Here is a 19,407-nt window from a genome sequence, read left to right as displayed (position 1 = left end):
ATGTGGCAATGGAACGCTGGCTGCGCGTGTCATAATAGGCTCTGAGCCTTTATATACCTGTGCACAGCAGCAGCCACCTTCAGTCTGCTGCTGGACAGCCAGCAGCAGCAGCAGCAGGAGAGGTATGTAATCAGGAGCCCTCCTGCTAAGAGTAGACAGCTGCTCGTTCCACCCCACCCCCCGCCTTAATTGGTTCTCCTCCCTTCCAACGGTGTTGAGGCGGGTGGGAACAGCAGGGGGTGAAGGTGCTGTGTTTAAAGAGGTGGAGTTATGCAGATCTAAAACGCGTGGATTGCAGCAGCAGCAAGCCGAAAAGTGCAGGCATGTAAGGGATCTAGAGGTTGACAACATGTCTTCTTAACGGGAGTCCAGGAGCTCATCTCCACAAATGGACTTTTTAGGATCCTTGGGTGGCTCCGTAGTTTGAAACCAATTCTGGTTATCGCTTCTCGGCCTTTTGGCTAAGATCAAGTGTAGTATCTGTTCTTATCAGTTTAATATCTGATACGTCCCCTATCTGGGGACCATATATTAAATGGATTTTTAGAACAGGGAGATGGAAAAAGAGCTTGCTCTGTCCACTCCACGCATTGACCTGGTATTGCAGTATCTCCAGGACCGGTGCACCCCTTCTTTAATGCAGTTTCTAAAATCAGAAAGAATTGAATTCAATGTTTTTTGTTCATTTTGCTTGTTTGTCGGATTTTGGGATGGACTCTTTGGCTCTGCTTTTCTTCTCCTCATTGGATTTTTCATGTTCAAAGTTGCAGAAGCCAGATTACAAGCTCATTTTGGTTCAACTTCAGCAACTGTGCATTGCATTGCCATGTAATGTGATGCAATGCTATCTTTCTAGCTCTCCCTTTCTACTTCCTTTTGGATAAACAGACATATTAGGCAAGCATTTTGGAGCTTTCACCTAAATAACTACAGGTGGTGAGATAAGCTGCACAATATAATTGACCTTTCAGTATATTGTTGCACACACACCATCTATTTAGCAAATGCCCTTGTTATCAACAGCAGCCTTTTAAACTCACCCGAGCTAACAGGTATGTGCGCTGGTTACACTGCTGCGCTTAAAATTTCTTTTTTGGTTTGCTACAATGCCTTTTCTGAAACGTTGTCTCCTTCTGCTGGAACACTGACTTCTTTCATTTAATGCCTGCAGACTATAAAAGAGAACCCAACCCAAAAAGTTTGGTTGATTAGTCTGTGGCATTCTGTTAAACTGTTGCTTATGGCGGTCTCTGTGAGCTTCTCAGCGACATTCAGCCAGCCAGGTATCCTGCCTGCAGTAGATGGAATGTGGCAATGGAACGCTGGCTGCGCGTGTCATAATAGGCTCTGAGCCTTTATATACCTGTGCACAGCAGCAGCCACCTTCAGTCTGCTGCTGGACAGCCAGCAGCAGCAGCAGCAGGAGAGGTATGTAATCAGGAGCCCTCCTGCTAAGGGTAGACAGCTGCTCGTTCCACCCCACCCCCCGCCTTAATTGGTTCTCCTCCCTTCCAACGGTGTTGAGGCGGGTGGGAACAGCAGGGGGTGAAGGTGCTGTGTTTAAAGAGGTGGAGTTATGCAGATCTAAAACGCGTGGATTGCAGCAGCAGCAAGCCGAAAAGTGCAGGCATGTAAGGGATCTAGAGGTTGACAACATGTCTTCTTAACGGGAGTCCAGGAGCTCATCTCCACAAATGGACTTTTTAGGATCCTTGGGTGGCTCCGTAGTTTGAAACCAATTCTGGTTATCGCTTCTCGGCCTTTTGGCTAAGATCAAGTGTAGTATCTGTTCTTATCAGTTTAATATCTGATACGTCCCCTATCTGGGGACCATATATTAAATGGATTTTTAGAACAGGGAGATGGAAAAAGAGCTTGCTCTGTCCACTCCACGCATTGACCTGGTATTGCAGTATCTCCAGGACCGGTGCACCCCTTCTTTAATGCAGTTTCTAAAATCAGAAAGAATTGAATTCAATGTTTTTTGTTCATTTTGCTTGTTTGTCGGATTTTGGGATGGACTCTTTGGCTCTGCTTTTCTTCTCCTCATTGGATTTTTCATGTTCAAAGTTGCAGAAGCCAGATTACAAGCTCATTTTGGTTCAACTTCAGCAACTGTGCATTGCATTGCCATGTAATGTGATGCAATGCTATCTTTCTAGCTCTCCCTTTCTACTTCCTTTTGGATAAACAGACATATTAGGCAAGCATTTTGGAGCTTTCACCTAAATAACTACAGGTGGTGAGATAAGCTGCACAATATAATTGACCTTTCAGTATATTGTTGCACACACACCATCTATTTAGCAAATGCCCTTGTTATCAACAGCAGCCTTTTAAACTCACCCGAGCTAACAGGTATGTGCGCTGGTTACACTGCTGCGCTTAAAATTTCTTTTTTGGTTTGCTACAATGCCTTTTCTGAAACGTTGTCTCCTTCTGCTGGAACACTGACTTCTTTCATTTAATGCCTGCAGACTATAAAAGAGAACCCAACCCAAAAAGTTTGGTTGATTAGTCTGTGGCATTCTGTTAAACTGTTGCTTATGGCGGTCTCTGTGAGCTTCTCAGCGACATTCAGCCAGCCAGGTATCCTGCCTGCAGTAGATGGAATGTGGCAATGGAACGCTGGCTGCGCGTGTCATAATAGGCTCTGAGCCTTTATATACCTGTGCACAGCAGCAGCCACCTTCAGTCTGCTGCTGGACAGCCAGCAGCAGCAGCAGCAGGAGAGGTATGTAATCAGGAGCCCTCCTGCTAAGGGTAGACAGCTGCTCGTTCCACCCCACCCCCCGCCTTAATTGGTTCTCCTCCCTTCCAACGGTGTTGAGGCGGGTGGGAACAGCAGGGGGTGAAGGTGCTGTGTTTAAAGAGGTGGAGTTATGCAGATCTAAAACGCGTGGATTGCAGCAGCAGCAAGCCGAAAAGTGCAGGCATGTAAGGGATCTAGAGGTTGACAACATGTCTTCTTAACGGGAGTCCAGGAGCTCATCTCCACAAATGGACTTTTTAGGATCCTTGGGTGGCTCCGTAGTTTGAAACCAATTCTGGTTATCGCTTCTCGGCCTTTTGGCTAAGATCAAGTGTAGTATCTGTTCTTATCAGTTTAATATCTGATACGTCCCCTATCTGGGGACCATATATTAAATGGATTTTTAGAACAGGGAGATGGAAAAAGAGCTTGCTCTGTCCACTCCACGCATTGACCTGGTATTGCAGTATCTCCAGGACCGGTGCACCCCTTCTTTAATGCAGTTTCTAAAATCAGAAAGAATTGAATTCAATGTTTTTTGTTCATTTTGCTTGTTTGTCGGATTTTGGGATGGACTCTTTGGCTCTGCTTTTCTTCTCCTCATTGGATTTTTCATGTTCAAAGTTGCAGAAGCCAGATTACAAGCTCATTTTGGTTCAACTTCAGCAACTGTGCATTGCATTGCCATGTAATGTGATGCAATGCTATCTTTCTAGCTCTCCCTTTCTACTTCCTTTTGGATAAACAGACATATTAGGCAAGCATTTTGGAGCTTTCACCTAAATAACTACAGGTGGTGAGATAAGCTGCACAATATAATTGACCTTTCAGTATATTGTTGCACACACACCATCTATTTAGCAAATGCCCTTGTTATCAACAGCAGCCTTTTAAACTCACCCGAGCTAACAGGTATGTGCGCTGGTTACACTGCTGCGCTTAAAATTTCTTTTTTGGTTTGCTACAATGCCTTTTCTGAAACGTTGTCTCCTTCTGCTGGAACACTGACTTCTTTCATTTAATGCCTGCAGACTATAAAAGAGAACCCAACCCAAAAAGTTTGGTTGATTAGTCTGTGGCATTCTGTTAAACTGTTGCTTATGGCGGTCTCTGTGAGCTTCTCAGCGACATTCAGCCAGCCAGGTATCCTGCCTGCAGTAGATGGAATGTGGCAATGGAACGCTGGCTGCGCGTGTCATAATAGGCTCTGAGCCTTTATATACCTGTGCACAGCAGCAGCCACCTTCAGTCTGCTGCTGGACAGCCAGCAGCAGCAGCAGCAGGAGAGGTATGTAATCAGGAGCCCTCCTGCTAAGGGTAGACAGCTGCTCGTTCCACCCCACCCCCCGCCTTAATTGGTTCTCCTCCCTTCCAACGGTGTTGAGGCGGGTGGGAACAGCAGGGGGTGAAGGTGCTGTGTTTAAAGAGGTGGAGTTATGCAGATCTAAAACGCGTGGATTGCAGCAGCAGCAAGCCGAAAAGTGCAGGCATGTAAGGGATCTAGAGGTTGACAACATGTCTTCTTAACGGGAGTCCAGGAGCTCATCTCCACAAATGGACTTTTTAGGATCCTTGGGTGGCTCCGTAGTTTGAAACCAATTCTGGTTATCGCTTCTCGGCCTTTTGGCTAAGATCAAGTGTAGTATCTGTTCTTATCAGTTTAATATCTGATACGTCCCCTATCTGGGGACCATATATTAAATGGATTTTTAGAACAGGGAGATGGAAAAAGAGCTTGCTCTGTCCACTCCACGCATTGACCTGGTATTGCAGTATCTCCAGGACCGGTGCACCCCTTCTTTAATGCAGTTTCTAAAATCAGAAAGAATTGAATTCAATGTTTTTTGTTCATTTTGCTTGTTTGTCGGATTTTGGGATGGACTCTTTGGCTCTGCTTTTCTTCTCCTCATTGGATTTTTCATGTTCAAAGTTGCAGAAGCCAGATTACAAGCTCATTTTGGTTCAACTTCAGCAACTGTGCATTGCATTGCCATGTAATGTGATGCAATGCTATCTTTCTAGCTCTCCCTTTCTACTTCCTTTTGGATAAACAGACATATTAGGCAAGCATTTTGGAGCTTTCACCTAAATAACTACAGGTGGTGAGATAAGCTGCACAATATAATTGACCTTTCAGTATATTGTTGCACACACACCATCTATTTAGCAAATGCCCTTGTTATCAACAGCAGCCTTTTAAACTCACCCGAGCTAACAGGTATGTGCGCTGGTTACACTGCTGCGCTTAAAATTTCTTTTTTGGTTTGCTACAATGCCTTTTCTGAAACGTTGTCTCCTTCTGCTGGAACACTGACTTCTTTCATTTAATGCCTGCAGACTATAAAAGAGAACCCAACCCAAAAAGTTTGGTTGATTAGTCTGTGGCATTCTGTTAAACTGTTGCTTATGGCGGTCTCTGTGAGCTTCTCAGCGACATTCAGCCAGCCAGGTATCCTGCCTGCAGTAGATGGAATGTGGCAATGGAACGCTGGCTGCGCGTGTCATAATAGGCTCTGAGCCTTTATATACCTGTGCACAGCAGCAGCCACCTTCAGTCTGCTGCTGGACAGCCAGCAGCAGCAGCAGCAGGAGAGGTATGTAATCAGGAGCCCTCCTGCTAAGGGTAGACAGCTGCTCGTTCCACCCCACCCCCCGCCTTAATTGGTTCTCCTCCCTTCCAACGGTGTTGAGGCGGGTGGGAACAGCAGGGGGTGAAGGTGCTGTGTTTAAAGAGGTGGAGTTATGCAGATCTAAAACGCGTGGATTGCAGCAGCAGCAAGCCGAAAAGTGCAGGCATGTAAGGGATCTAGAGGTTGACAACATGTCTTCTTAACGGGAGTCCAGGAGCTCATCTCCACAAATGGACTTTTTAGGATCCTTGGGTGGCTCCGTAGTTTGAAACCAATTCTGGTTATCGCTTCTCGGCCTTTTGGCTAAGATCAAGTGTAGTATCTGTTCTTATCAGTTTAATATCTGATACGTCCCCTATCTGGGGACCATATATTAAATGGATTTTTAGAACAGGGAGATGGAAAAAGAGCTTGCTCTGTCCACTCCACGCATTGACCTGGTATTGCAGTATCTCCAGGACCGGTGCACCCCTTCTTTAATGCAGTTTCTAAAATCAGAAAGAATTGAATTCAATGTTTTTTGTTCATTTTGCTTGTTTGTCGGATTTTGGGATGGACTCTTTGGCTCTGCTTTTCTTCTCCTCATTGGATTTTTCATGTTCAAAGTTGCAGAAGCCAGATTACAAGCTCATTTTGGTTCAACTTCAGCAACTGTGCATTGCATTGCCATGTAATGTGATGCAATGCTATCTTTCTAGCTCTCCCTTTCTACTTCCTTTTGGATAAACAGACATATTAGGCAAGCATTTTGGAGCTTTCACCTAAATAACTACAGGTGGTGAGATAAGCTGCACAATATAATTGACCTTTCAGTATATTGTTGCACACACACCATCTATTTAGCAAATGCCCTTGTTATCAACAGCAGCCTTTTAAACTCACCCGAGCTAACAGGTATGTGCGCTGGTTACACTGCTGCGCTTAAAATTTCTTTTTTGGTTTGCTACAATGCCTTTTCTGAAACGTTGTCTCCTTCTGCTGGAACACTGACTTCTTTCATTTAATGCCTGCAGACTATAAAAGAGAACCCAACCCAAAAAGTTTGGTTGATTAGTCTGTGGCATTCTGTTAAACTGTTGCTTATGGCGGTCTCTGTGAGCTTCTCAGTGACATTCAGCCAGCCAGGTATCCTGCCTGCAGTAGATGGAATGTGGCAATGGAACGCTGGCTGCGCGTGTCATAATAGGCTCTGAGCCTTTATATACCTGTGCACAGCAGCAGCCACCTTCAGTCTGCTGCTGGACAGCCAGCAGCAGCAGCAGCAGGAGAGGTATGTAATCAGGAGCCCTCCTGCTAAGGGTAGACAGCTGCTCGTTCCACCCCACCCCCCGCCTTAATTGGTTCTCCTCCCTTCCAACGGTGTTGAGGCGGGTGGGAACAGCAGGGGGTGAAGGTGCTGTGTTTAAAGAGGTGGAGTTATGCAGATCTAAAACGCGTGGATTGCAGCAGCAGCAAGCCGAAAAGTGCAGGCATGTAAGGGATCTAGAGGTTGACAACATGTCTTCTTAACGGGAGTCCAGGAGCTCATCTCCACAAATGGACTTTTTAGGATCCTTGGGTGGCTCCGTAGTTTGAAACCAATTCTGGTTATCGCTTCTCGGCCTTTTGGCTAAGATCAAGTGTAGTATCTGTTCTTATCAGTTTAATATCTGATACGTCCCCTATCTGGGGACCATATATTAAATGGATTTTTAGAACAGGGAGATGGAAAAAGAGCTTGCTCTGTCCACTCCACGCATTGACCTGGTATTGCAGTATCTCCAGGACCGGTGCACCCCTTCTTTAATGCAGTTTCTAAAATCAGAAAGAATTGAATTCAATGTTTTTTGTTCATTTTGCTTGTTTGTCGGATTTTGGGATGGACTCTTTGGCTCTGCTTTTCTTCTCCTCATTGGATTTTTCATGTTCAAAGTTGCAGAAGCCAGATTACAAGCTCATTTTGGTTCAACTTCAGCAACTGTGCATTGCATTGCCATGTAATGTGATGCAATGCTATCTTTCTAGCTCTCCCTTTCTACTTCCTTTTGGATAAACAGACATATTAGGCAAGCATTTTGGAGCTTTCACCTAAATAACTACAGGTGGTGAGATAAGCTGCACAATATAATTGACCTTTCAGTATATTGTTGCACACACACCATCTATTTAGCAAATGCCCTTGTTATCAACAGCAGCCTTTTAAACTCACCCGAGCTAACAGGTATGTGCGCTGGTTACACTGCTGCGCTTAAAATTTCTTTTTTGGTTTGCTACAATGCCTTTTCTGAAACGTTGTCTCCTTCTGCTGGAACACTGACTTCTTTCATTTAATGCCTGCAGACTATAAAAGAGAACCCAACCCAAAAAGTTTGGTTGATTAGTCTGTGGCATTCTGTTAAACTGTTGCTTATGGCGGTCTCTGTGAGCTTCTCAGCGACATTCAGCCAGCCAGGTATCCTGCCTGCAGTAGATGGAATGTGGCAATGGAACGCTGGCTGCGCGTGTCATAATAGGCTCTGAGCCTTTATATACCTGTGCACAGCAGCAGCCACCTTCAGTCTGCTGCTGGACAGCCAGCAGCAGCAGCAGCAGGAGAGGTATGTAATCAGGAGCCCTCCTGCTAAGGGTAGACAGCTGCTCGTTCCACCCCACCCCCCGCCTTAATTGGTTCTCCTCCCTTCCAACGGTGTTGAGGCGGGTGGGAACAGCAGGGGGTGAAGGTGCTGTGTTTAAAGAGGTGGAGTTATGCAGATCTAAAACGCGTGGATTGCAGCAGCAGCAAGCCGAAAAGTGCAGGCATGTAAGGGATCTAGAGGTTGACAACATGTCTTCTTAACGGGAGTCCAGGAGCTCATCTCCACAAATGGACTTTTTAGGATCCTTGGGTGGCTCCGTAGTTTGAAACCAATTCTGGTTATCGCTTCTCGGCCTTTTGGCTAAGATCAAGTGTAGTATCTGTTCTTATCAGTTTAATATCTGATACGTCCCCTATCTGGGGACCATATATTAAATGGATTTTTAGAACAGGGAGATGGAAAAAGAGCTTGCTCTGTCCACTCCACGCATTGACCTGGTATTGCAGTATCTCCAGGACCGGTGCACCCCTTCTTTAATGCAGTTTCTAAAATCAGAAAGAATTGAATTCAATGTTTTTTGTTCATTTTGCTTGTTTGTCGGATTTTGGGATGGACTCTTTGGCTCTGCTTTTCTTCTCCTCATTGGATTTTTCATGTTCAAAGTTGCAGAAGCCAGATTACAAGCTCATTTTGGTTCAACTTCAGCAACTGTGCATTGCATTGCCATGTAATGTGATGCAATGCTATCTTTCTAGCTCTCCCTTTCTACTTCCTTTTGGATAAACAGACATATTAGGCAAGCATTTTGGAGCTTTCACCTAAATAACTACAGGTGGTGAGATAAGCTGCACAATATAATTGACCTTTCAGTATATTGTTGCACACACACCATCTATTTAGCAAATGCCCTTGTTATCAACAGCAGCCTTTTAAACTCACCCGAGCTAACAGGTATGTGCGCTGGTTACACTGCTGCGCTTAAAATTTCTTTTTTGGTTTGCTACAATGCCTTTTCTGAAACGTTGTCTCCTTCTGCTGGAACACTGACTTCTTTCATTTAATGCCTGCAGACTATAAAAGAGAACCCAACCCAAAAAGTTTGGTTGATTAGTCTGTGGCATTCTGTTAAACTGTTGCTTATGGCGGTCTCTGTGAGCTTCTCAGCGACATTCAGCCAGCCAGGTATCCTGCCTGCAGTAGATGGAATGTGGCAATGGAACGCTGGCTGCGCGTGTCATAATAGGCTCTGAGCCTTTATATACCTGTGCACAGCAGCAGCCACCTTCAGTCTGCTGCTGGACAGCCAGCAGCAGCAGCAGCAGGAGAGGTATGTAATCAGGAGCCCTCCTGCTAAGGGTAGACAGCTGCTCGTTCCACCCCACCCCCCGCCTTAATTGGTTCTCCTCCCTTCCAACGGTGTTGAGGCGGGTGGGAACAGCAGGGGGTGAAGGTGCTGTGTTTAAAGAGGTGGAGTTATGCAGATCTAAAACGCGTGGATTGCAGCAGCAGCAAGCCGAAAAGTGCAGGCATGTAAGGGATCTAGAGGTTGACAACATGTCTTCTTAACGGGAGTCCAGGAGCTCATCTCCACAAATGGACTTTTTAGGATCCTTGGGTGGCTCCGTAGTTTGAAACCAATTCTGGTTATCGCTTCTCGGCCTTTTGGCTAAGATCAAGTGTAGTATCTGTTCTTATCAGTTTAATATCTGATACGTCCCCTATCTGGGGACCATATATTAAATGGATTTTTAGAACAGGGAGATGGAAAAAGAGCTTGCTCTGTCCACTCCACGCATTGACCTGGTATTGCAGTATCTCCAGGACCGGTGCACCCCTTCTTTAATGCAGTTTCTAAAATCAGAAAGAATTGAATTCAATGTTTTTTGTTCATTTTGCTTGTTTGTCGGATTTTGGGATGGACTCTTTGGCTCTGCTTTTCTTCTCCTCATTGGATTTTTCATGTTCAAAGTTGCAGAAGCCAGATTACAAGCTCATTTTGGTTCAACTTCAGCAACTGTGCATTGCATTGCCATGTAATGTGATGCAATGCTATCTTTCTAGCTCTCCCTTTCTACTTCCTTTTGGATAAACAGACATATTAGGCAAGCATTTTGGAGCTTTCACCTAAATAACTACAGGTGGTGAGATAAGCTGCACAATATAATTGACCTTTCAGTATATTGTTGCACACACACCATCTATTTAGCAAATGCCCTTGTTATCAACAGCAGCCTTTTAAACTCACCCGAGCTAACAGGTATGTGCGCTGGTTACACTGCTGCGCTTAAAATTTCTTTTTTGGTTTGCTACAATGCCTTTTCTGAAACGTTGTCTCCTTCTGCTGGAACACTGACTTCTTTCATTTAATGCCTGCAGACTATAAAAGAGAACCCAACCCAAAAAGTTTGGTTGATTAGTCTGTGGCATTCTGTTAAACTGTTGCTTATGGCGGTCTCTGTGAGCTTCTCAGCGACATTCAGCCAGCCAGGTATCCTGCCTGCAGTAGATGGAATGTGGCAATGGAACGCTGGCTGCGCGTGTCATAATAGGCTCTGAGCCTTTATATACCTGTGCACAGCAGCAGCCACCTTCAGTCTGCTGCTGGACAGCCAGCAGCAGCAGCAGCAGGAGAGGTATGTAATCAGGAGCCCTCCTGCTAAGGGTAGACAGCTGCTCGTTCCACCCCACCCCCCGCCTTAATTGGTTCTCCTCCCTTCCAACGGTGTTGAGGCGGGTGGGAACAGCAGGGGGTGAAGGTGCTGTGTTTAAAGAGGTGGAGTTATGCAGATCTAAAACGCGTGGATTGCAGCAGCAGCAAGCCGAAAAGTGCAGGCATGTAAGGGATCTAGAGGTTGACAACATGTCTTCTTAACGGGAGTCCAGGAGCTCATCTCCACAAATGGACTTTTTAGGATCCTTGGGTGGCTCCGTAGTTTGAAACCAATTCTGGTTATCGCTTCTCGGCCTTTTGGCTAAGATCAAGTGTAGTATCTGTTCTTATCAGTTTAATATCTGATACGTCCCCTATCTGGGGACCATATATTAAATGGATTTTTAGAACAGGGAGATGGAAAAAGAGCTTGCTCTGTCCACTCCACGCATTGACCTGGTATTGCAGTATCTCCAGGACCGGTGCACCCCTTCTTTAATGCAGTTTCTAAAATCAGAAAGAATTGAATTCAATGTTTTTTGTTCATTTTGCTTGTTTGTCGGATTTTGGGATGGACTCTTTGGCTCTGCTTTTCTTCTCCTCATTGGATTTTTCATGTTCAAAGTTGCAGAAGCCAGATTACAAGCTCATTTTGGTTCAACTTCAGCAACTGTGCATTGCATTGCCATGTAATGTGATGCAATGCTATCTTTCTAGCTCTCCCTTTCTACTTCCTTTTGGATAAACAGACATATTAGGCAAGCATTTTGGAGCTTTCACCTAAATAACTACAGGTGGTGAGATAAGCTGCACAATATAATTGACCTTTCAGTATATTGTTGCACACACACCATCTATTTAGCAAATGCCCTTGTTATCAACAGCAGCCTTTTAAACTCACCCGAGCTAACAGGTATGTGCGCTGGTTACACTGCTGCGCTTAAAATTTCTTTTTTGGTTTGCTACAATGCCTTTTCTGAAACGTTGTCTCCTTCTGCTGGAACACTGACTTCTTTCATTTAATGCCTGCAGACTATAAAAGAGAACCCAACCCAAAAAGTTTGGTTGATTAGTCTGTGGCATTCTGTTAAACTGTTGCTTATGGCGGTCTCTGTGAGCTTCTCAGCGACATTCAGCCAGCCAGGTATCCTGCCTGCAGTAGATGGAATGTGGCAATGGAACGCTGGCTGCGCGTGTCATAATAGGCTCTGAGCCTTTATATACCTGTGCACAGCAGCAGCCACCTTCAGTCTGCTGCTGGACAGCCAGCAGCAGCAGCAGCAGGAGAGGTATGTAATCAGGAGCCCTCCTGCTAAGGGTAGACAGCTGCTCGTTCCACCCCACCCCCCGCCTTAATTGGTTCTCCTCCCTTCCAACGGTGTTGAGGCGGGTGGGAACAGCAGGGGGTGAAGGTGCTGTGTTTAAAGAGGTGGAGTTATGCAGATCTAAAACGCGTGGATTGCAGCAGCAGCAAGCCGAAAAGTGCAGGCATGTAAGGGATCTAGAGGTTGACAACATGTCTTCTTAACGGGAGTCCAGGAGCTCATCTCCACAAATGGACTTTTTAGGATCCTTGGGTGGCTCCGTAGTTTGAAACCAATTCTGGTTATCGCTTCTCGGCCTTTTGGCTAAGATCAAGTGTAGTATCTGTTCTTATCAGTTTAATATCTGATACGTCCCCTATCTGGGGACCATATATTAAATGGATTTTTAGAACAGGGAGATGGAAAAAGAGCTTGCTCTGTCCACTCCACGCATTGACCTGGTATTGCAGTATCTCCAGGACCGGTGCACCCCTTCTTTAATGCAGTTTCTAAAATCAGAAAGAATTGAATTCAATGTTTTTTGTTCATTTTGCTTGTTTGTCGGATTTTGGGATGGACTCTTTGGCTCTGCTTTTCTTCTCCTCATTGGATTTTTCATGTTCAAAGTTGCAGAAGCCAGATTACAAGCTCATTTTGGTTCAACTTCAGCAACTGTGCATTGCATTGCCATGTAATGTGATGCAATGCTATCTTTCTAGCTCTCCCTTTCTACTTCCTTTTGGATAAACAGACATATTAGGCAAGCATTTTGGAGCTTTCACCTAAATAACTACAGGTGGTGAGATAAGCTGCACAATATAATTGACCTTTCAGTATATTGTTGCACACACACCATCTATTTAGCAAATGCCCTTGTTATCAACAGCAGCCTTTTAAACTCACCCGAGCTAACAGGTATGTGCGCTGGTTACACTGCTGCGCTTAAAATTTCTTTTTTGGTTTGCTACAATGCCTTTTCTGAAACGTTGTCTCCTTCTGCTGGAACACTGACTTCTTTCATTTAATGCCTGCAGACTATAAAAGAGAACCCAACCCAAAAAGTTTGGTTGATTAGTCTGTGGCATTCTGTTAAACTGTTGCTTATGGCGGTCTCTGTGAGCTTCTCAGCGACATTCAGCCAGCCAGGTATCCTGCCTGCAGTAGATGGAATGTGGCAATGGAACGCTGGCTGCGCGTGTCATAATAGGCTCTGAGCCTTTATATACCTGTGCACAGCAGCAGCCACCTTCAGTCTGCTGCTGGACAGCCAGCAGCAGCAGCAGCAGGAGAGGTATGTAATCAGGAGCCCTCCTGCTAAGGGTAGACAGCTGCTCGTTCCACCCCACCCCCCGCCTTAATTGGTTCTCCTCCCTTCCAACGGTGTTGAGGCGGGTGGGAACAGCAGGGGGTGAAGGTGCTGTGTTTAAAGAGGTGGAGTTATGCAGATCTAAAACGCGTGGATTGCAGCAGCAGCAAGCCGAAAAGTGCAGGCATGTAAGGGATCTAGAGGTTGACAACATGTCTTCTTAACGGGAGTCCAGGAGCTCATCTCCACAAATGGACTTTTTAGGATCCTTGGGTGGCTCCGTAGTTTGAAACCAATTCTGGTTATCGCTTCTCGGCCTTTTGGCTAAGATCAAGTGTAGTATCTGTTCTTATCAGTTTAATATCTGATACGTCCCCTATCTGGGGACCATATATTAAATGGATTTTTAGAACAGGGAGATGGAAAAAGAGCTTGCTCTGTCCACTCCACGCATTGACCTGGTATTGCAGTATCTCCAGGACCGGTGCACCCCTTCTTTAATGCAGTTTCTAAAATCAGAAAGAATTGAATTCAATGTTTTTTGTTCATTTTGCTTGTTTGTCGGATTTTGGGATGGACTCTTTGGCTCTGCTTTTCTTCTCCTCATTGGATTTTTCATGTTCAAAGTTGCAGAAGCCAGATTACAAGCTCATTTTGGTTCAACTTCAGCAACTGTGCATTGCATTGCCATGTAATGTGATGCAATGCTATCTTTCTAGCTCTCCCTTTCTACTTCCTTTTGGATAAACAGACATATTAGGCAAGCATTTTGGAGCTTTCACCTAAATAACTACAGGTGGTGAGATAAGCTGCACAATATAATTGACCTTTCAGTATATTGTTGCACACACACCATCTATTTAGCAAATGCCCTTGTTATCAACAGCAGCCTTTTAAACTCACCCGAGCTAACAGGTATGTGCGCTGGTTACACTGCTGCGCTTAAAATTTCTTTTTTGGTTTGCTACAATGCCTTTTCTGAAACGTTGTCTCCTTCTGCTGGAACACTGACTTCTGTCATTTAATGCCTGCAGACTATAAAAGAGAACCCAACCCAAAAAGTTTGGTTGATTAGTCTGTGGCATTCTGTTAAACTGTTGCTTATGGCGGTCTCTGTGAGCTTCTCAGCGACATTCAGCCAGCCAGGTATCCTGCCTGCAGTAGATGGAATGTGGCAATGGAACGCTGGCTGCGCGTGTCATAATAGGCTCTGAGCCTTTATATACCTGTGCACAGCAGCAGCCACCTTCAGTCTGCTGCTGGACAGCCAGCAGCAGCAGCAGCAGGAGAGGTATGTAATCAGGAGCCCTCCTGCTAAGGGTAGACAGCTGCTCGTTCCACCCCACCCCCCGCCTTAATTGGTTCTCCTCCCTTCCAACGGTGTTGAGGCGGGTGGGAACAGCAGGGGGTGAAGGTGCTGTGTTTAAAGAGGTGGAGTTATGCAGATCTAAAACGCGTGGATTGCAGCAGCAGCAAGCCGAAAAGTGCAGGCATGTAAGGGATCTAGAGGTTGACAACATGTCTTCTTAACGGGAGTCCAGGAGCTCATCTCCACAAATGGACTTTTTAGGATCCTTGGGTGGCTCCGTAGTTTGAAACCAATTCTGGTTATCGCTTCTCGGCCTTTTGGCTAAGATCAAGTGTAGTATCTGTTCTTATCAGTTTAATATCTGATACGTCCCCTATCTGGGGACCATATATTAAATGGATTTTTAGAACAGGGAGATGGAAAAAGAGCTTGCTCTGTCCACTCCACGCATTGACCTGGTATTGCAGTATCTCCAGGACCGGTGCACCCCTTCTTTAATGCAGTTTCTAAAATCAGAAAGAATTGAATTCAATGTTTTTTGTTCATTTTGCTTGTTTGTCGGATTTTGGGATGGACTCTTTGGCTCTGCTTTTCTTCTCCTCATTGGATTTTTCATGTTCAAAGTTGCAGAAGCCAGATTACAAGCTCATTTTGGTTCAACTTCAGCAACTGTGCATTGCATTGCCATGTAATGTGATGCAATGCTATCTTTCTAGCTCTCCCTTTCTACTTCCTTTTGGATAAACAGACATATTAGGCAAGCATTTTGGAGCTTTCACCTAAATAACTACAGGTGGTGAGATAAGCTGCACAATATAATTGACCTTTCAGTATATTGTTGCACACACACCATCTATTTAGCAAATGCCCTTGTTATCAACAGCAGCCTTTTAAACTCACCCGAGCTAACAGGTATGTGCGCTGGTTACACTGCTGCGCTTAAAATTTCTTTTTTGGTTTGCTACAATGCCTTTTCTGAAACGTTGTCTCCTTCTGCTGGAACACTGACTTCTTTCATTTAATGCCTGCAGACTATAAAAGAGAACCCAACCCAAAAAGTTTGGTTGATTAGTCTGTGGCATTCTGTTAAACTGTTGCTTATGGCGGTCTCTGTGAGCTTCTCAGCGACATTCAGCCTGCCAGGTATCCTGCCTGCAGTAGATGGAATGTGGCAATGGAACGCTGGCTGCGCGTGTCATAATAGGCTCTGAGCCTTTATATACCTGTGCACAGCAGCAGCCACCTTCAGTCTGCTGCTGGACAGCCAGCAGCAGCAGCAGCAGCAGGAGAGGTATGTAATCAGGAGCCCTCCTGCTAAGGGTAGACAGCTGCTCGTTCCACCCCACCCCCCGCCTTAATTGGTTCTCCTCCCTTCCAACGGTGTTGAGGCGGGTGGGAACAGCAGGGGGTGAAGGTGCTGTGTTTAAAGAGGTGGAGTTATGCAGATCTAAAACGCGTGGATTGCAGCAGCAGCAAGCCGAAAAGTGCAGGCATGTAAGGGATCTAGAGGTTGACAACATGTCTTCTTAACGGGAGTCCAGGAGCTCATCTCCACAAATGGACTTTTTAGGATCCTTGGGTGGCTCCGTAGTTTGAAACCAATTCTGGTTATCGCTTCTCGGCCTTTTGGCTAAGATCAAGTGTAGTATCTGTTCTTATCAGTTTAATATCTGATACGTCCCCTATCTGGGGACCATATATTAAATGGATTTTTAGAACAGGGAGATGGAAAAAGAGCTTGCTCTGTCCACTCCACGCATTGACCTGGTATTGCAGTATCTCCAGGACCGGTGCACCCCTTCTTTAATGCAGTTTCTAAAATCAGAAAGAATTGAATTCAATGTTTTTTGTTCATTTTGCTTGTTTGTCGGATTTTGGGATGGACTCTTTGGCTCTGCTTTTCTTCTCCTCATTGGATTTTTCATGTTCAAAGTTGCAGAAGCCAGATTACAAGCTCATTTTGGTTCAACTTCAGCAACTGTGCATTGCATTGCCATGTAATGTGATGCAATGCTATCTTTCTAGCTCTCCCTTTCTACTTCCTTTTGGATAAACAGACATATTAGGCAAGCATTTTGGAGCTTTCACCTAAATAACTACAGGTGGTGAGATAAGCTGCACAATATAATTGACCTTTCAGTATATTGTTGCACACACACCATCTATTTAGCAAATGCCCTTGTTATCAACAGCAGCCTTTTAAACTCACCCGAGCTAACAGGTATGTGCGCTGGTTACACTGCTGCGCTTAAAATTTCTTTTTTGGTTTGCTACAATGCCTTTTCTGAAACGTTGTCTCCTTCTGCTGGAACACTGACTTCTTTCATTTAATGCCTGCAGACTATAAAAGAGAACCCAACCCAAAAAGTTTGGTTGATTAGTCTGTGGCATTCTGTTAAACTGTTGCTTATGGCGGTCTCTGTGAGCTTCTCAGCGACATTCAGCCAGCCAGGTATCCTGCCTGCAGTAGATGGAATGTGGCAATGGAACGCTGGCTGCGCGTGTCATAATAGGCTCTGAGCCTTTATATACCTGTGCACAGCAGCAGCCACCTTCAGTCTGCTGCTGGACAGCCAGCAGCAGCAGCAGCAGGAGAGGTATGTAATCAGGAGCCCTCCTGCTAAGGGTAGACAGCTGCTCGTTCCACCCCACCCCCCGCCTTAATTGGTTCTCCTCCCTTCCAACGGTGTTGAGGCGGGTGGGAACAGCAGGGGGTGAAGGTGCTGTGTTTAAAGAGGTGGAGTTATGCAGATCTAAAACGCGTGGATTGCAGCAGCAGCAAGCCGAAAAGTGCAGGCATGTAAGGGATCTAGAGGTTGACAACATGTCTTCTTAACGGGAGTCCAGGAGCTCATCTCCACAAATGGACTTTTTAGGATCCTTGGGTGGCTCCGTAGTTTGAAACCAATTCTGGTTATCGCTTCTCGGCCTTTTGGCTAAGATCAAGTGTAGTATCTGTTCTTATCAGTTTAATATCTGATACGTCCCCTATCTGGGGACCATATATTAAATGGATTTTTAGAACAGGGAGATGGAAAAAGAGCTTGCTCTGTCCACTCCACGCATTGACCTGGTATTGCAGTATCTCCAGGACCGGTGCACCCCTTCTTTAATGCAGTTTCTAAAATCAGAAAAAATTGAATTCAATGTTTTTTGTTCATTTTGCTTGTTTGTCGGATTTTGGGATGGACTCTTTGGCTCTGCTTTTCTTCTCCTCATTGGATTTTTCATGTTCAAAGTTGCAGAAGCCAGATTACAAGCTCATTTTGGTTCAACTTCAGCAACTGTGCATTGCATTGCCATGTAATGTGATGCAATGCTATCTTTCTAGCTCTCCCTTTCTACTTCCTTTTGGATAAACAGACATATTAGGCAAGCATTTTGGAGCTTTCACCTAAATAACTACAGGTGGTGAGATAAGCTGCACAATATAATTGACCTTTCAGTATATTGTTGCACACACACCATCTATTTAGCAAATGCCCTTGTTATCAACAGCAGCCTTTTAAACTCACCCGAGCTAACAGGTATGTGCGCTGGTTACACTGCTGCGCTTAAAATTTCTTTTTTGGTTTGCTACAATGCCTTTTCTGAAACGTTGTCTCCTTCTGCTGGAACACTGACTTCTTTCATTTAATGCCTGCAGACTATAAAAGAGAACCCAACCCAAAAAGTTTGGTTGATTAGTCTGTGGCATTCTGTTAAACTGTTGCTTATGGCGGTCTCTGTGAGCTTCTCAGCGACATTCAGCCAGCCAGGTATCCTGCCTGCAGTAGATGGAATGTGGCAATGGAACGCTGGCTGCGCGTGTCATAATAGGCTCTGAGCCTTTATATACCTGTGCACAGCAGCAGCCACCTTCAGTCTGCTGCTGGACAGCCAGCAGCAGCAGCAGCAGGAGAGGTATGTAATCAGGAGCCCTCCTGCTAAGGGTAGACAGCTGCTCGTTCCACCCCACCCCCCGCCTTAATTGGTTCTCCTCCCTTCCAACGGTGTTGAGGCGGGTGGGAACAGCAGGGGGTGAAGGTGCTGTGTTTAAAGAGGTGGAGTTATGCAGATCTAAAACGCGTGGATTGCAGCAGCAGCAAGCCGAAAAGTGCAGGCATGTAAGGGATCTAGAGGTTGACAACATGTCTTCTTAACGGGAGTCCAGGAGCTCATCTCCACAAATGGACTTTTTAGGATCCTTGGGTGGCTCCGTAGTTTGAAACCAATTCTGGTTATCGCTTCTCGGCCTTTTGGCTAAGATCAAGTGTAGTATCTGTTCTTATCAGTTTAATATCTGATACGTCCCCTATCTGGGGACCATATATTAAATGGATTTTTAGAACAGGGAGATGGAAAAAGAGCTTGCTCTGTCCACTCCACGCATTGACCTGGTATTGCAGTATCTCCAGGACCGGTGCACCCCTTCTTTAATGCAGTTTCTAAAATCAGAAAGAATTGAATTCAATGTTTTTTGTTCATTTTGCTTGTTTGTCGGATTTTGGGATGGACTCTTTGGCTCTGCTTTTCTTCTCCTCATTGGATTTTTCATGTTCAAAGTTGCAGAAGCCAGATTACAAGCTCATTTTGGTTCAACTTCAGCAACTGTGCATTGCATTGCCATGTAATGTGATGCAATGCTATCTTTCTAGCTCTCCCTTTCTACTTCCTTTTGGATAAACAGACATATTAGGCAAGCATTTTGGAGCTTTCACCTAAATAACTACAGGTGGTGAGATAAGCTGCACAATATAATTGACCTTTCAGTATATTGTTGCACACACACCATCTATTTAGCAAATGCCCTTGTTATCAACAGCAGCCTTTTAAACTCACCCGAGCTAACAGGTATGTGCGCTGGTTACACTGCTGCGCTTAAAATTTCTTTTTTGGTTTGCTACAATGCCTTTTCTGAA

General features: G+C 45.1%; 15 non-coding genes across 15 annotated transcripts; all 15 read left to right on the top strand.

The window, feature by feature from the left end:
* The first annotated feature begins 441 nt into the window (after window positions 1-441).
* Window positions 442-632, top strand: LOC141247459 (U2 spliceosomal RNA). The gene has a single exon (XR_012310920.1). It is a non-coding gene; the product is annotated as a U2 spliceosomal RNA (small nuclear RNA).
* A 1,115-nt stretch (window positions 633-1,747) lies between these two features.
* Window positions 1,748-1,938, top strand: LOC141247457 (U2 spliceosomal RNA). Its single transcript, XR_012310918.1, has one exon. It is a non-coding gene; the product is annotated as a U2 spliceosomal RNA (small nuclear RNA).
* Window positions 1,939-3,053: 1,115 nt separating this feature from the next.
* On the top strand, window positions 3,054-3,244 carry LOC141247456 (U2 spliceosomal RNA). Its single transcript, XR_012310917.1, has one exon. It is a non-coding gene; the product is annotated as a U2 spliceosomal RNA (small nuclear RNA).
* Window positions 3,245-4,359: 1,115 nt separating this feature from the next.
* LOC141247455 (U2 spliceosomal RNA) lies at window positions 4,360-4,550 on the top strand. Its single transcript, XR_012310916.1, has one exon. It is a non-coding gene; the product is annotated as a U2 spliceosomal RNA (small nuclear RNA).
* Window positions 4,551-5,665: 1,115 nt separating this feature from the next.
* On the top strand, window positions 5,666-5,856 carry LOC141247454 (U2 spliceosomal RNA). The gene has a single exon (XR_012310915.1). It is a non-coding gene; the product is annotated as a U2 spliceosomal RNA (small nuclear RNA).
* Window positions 5,857-6,971: 1,115 nt separating this feature from the next.
* LOC141247453 (U2 spliceosomal RNA) lies at window positions 6,972-7,162 on the top strand. The gene has a single exon (XR_012310914.1). It is a non-coding gene; the product is annotated as a U2 spliceosomal RNA (small nuclear RNA).
* A 1,115-nt stretch (window positions 7,163-8,277) lies between these two features.
* Window positions 8,278-8,468, top strand: LOC141247452 (U2 spliceosomal RNA). The gene has a single exon (XR_012310913.1). It is a non-coding gene; the product is annotated as a U2 spliceosomal RNA (small nuclear RNA).
* A 1,115-nt stretch (window positions 8,469-9,583) lies between these two features.
* Window positions 9,584-9,774, top strand: LOC141247451 (U2 spliceosomal RNA). The gene has a single exon (XR_012310912.1). It is a non-coding gene; the product is annotated as a U2 spliceosomal RNA (small nuclear RNA).
* A 1,115-nt stretch (window positions 9,775-10,889) lies between these two features.
* LOC141247450 (U2 spliceosomal RNA) lies at window positions 10,890-11,080 on the top strand. Its single transcript, XR_012310911.1, has one exon. It is a non-coding gene; the product is annotated as a U2 spliceosomal RNA (small nuclear RNA).
* A 1,115-nt stretch (window positions 11,081-12,195) lies between these two features.
* Window positions 12,196-12,386, top strand: LOC141247449 (U2 spliceosomal RNA). The gene has a single exon (XR_012310910.1). It is a non-coding gene; the product is annotated as a U2 spliceosomal RNA (small nuclear RNA).
* Window positions 12,387-13,501: 1,115 nt separating this feature from the next.
* On the top strand, window positions 13,502-13,692 carry LOC141247447 (U2 spliceosomal RNA). Its single transcript, XR_012310909.1, has one exon. It is a non-coding gene; the product is annotated as a U2 spliceosomal RNA (small nuclear RNA).
* Window positions 13,693-14,807: 1,115 nt separating this feature from the next.
* Window positions 14,808-14,998, top strand: LOC141247445 (U2 spliceosomal RNA). Its single transcript, XR_012310907.1, has one exon. It is a non-coding gene; the product is annotated as a U2 spliceosomal RNA (small nuclear RNA).
* A 1,118-nt stretch (window positions 14,999-16,116) lies between these two features.
* LOC141247444 (U2 spliceosomal RNA) lies at window positions 16,117-16,307 on the top strand. Its single transcript, XR_012310906.1, has one exon. It is a non-coding gene; the product is annotated as a U2 spliceosomal RNA (small nuclear RNA).
* A 1,115-nt stretch (window positions 16,308-17,422) lies between these two features.
* LOC141247443 (U2 spliceosomal RNA) lies at window positions 17,423-17,613 on the top strand. The gene has a single exon (XR_012310905.1). It is a non-coding gene; the product is annotated as a U2 spliceosomal RNA (small nuclear RNA).
* Window positions 17,614-18,728: 1,115 nt separating this feature from the next.
* LOC141247442 (U2 spliceosomal RNA) lies at window positions 18,729-18,919 on the top strand. The gene has a single exon (XR_012310904.1). It is a non-coding gene; the product is annotated as a U2 spliceosomal RNA (small nuclear RNA).
* Window positions 18,920-19,407: the final 488 nt, after the last annotated feature.

The sequence above is a fragment of the Phyllobates terribilis genome, unplaced genomic scaffold, assembly GCF_046119375.1.
Source record: "Phyllobates terribilis strain yellow unplaced genomic scaffold, ASM4611937v1 Scaffold_2981__1_contigs__length_96159, whole genome shotgun sequence".
Classification (NCBI taxonomy): Eukaryota; Metazoa; Chordata; class Amphibia; order Anura; family Dendrobatidae; genus Phyllobates; species Phyllobates terribilis.
This window is presented reverse-complemented; position numbering and strand designations above follow the sequence as displayed.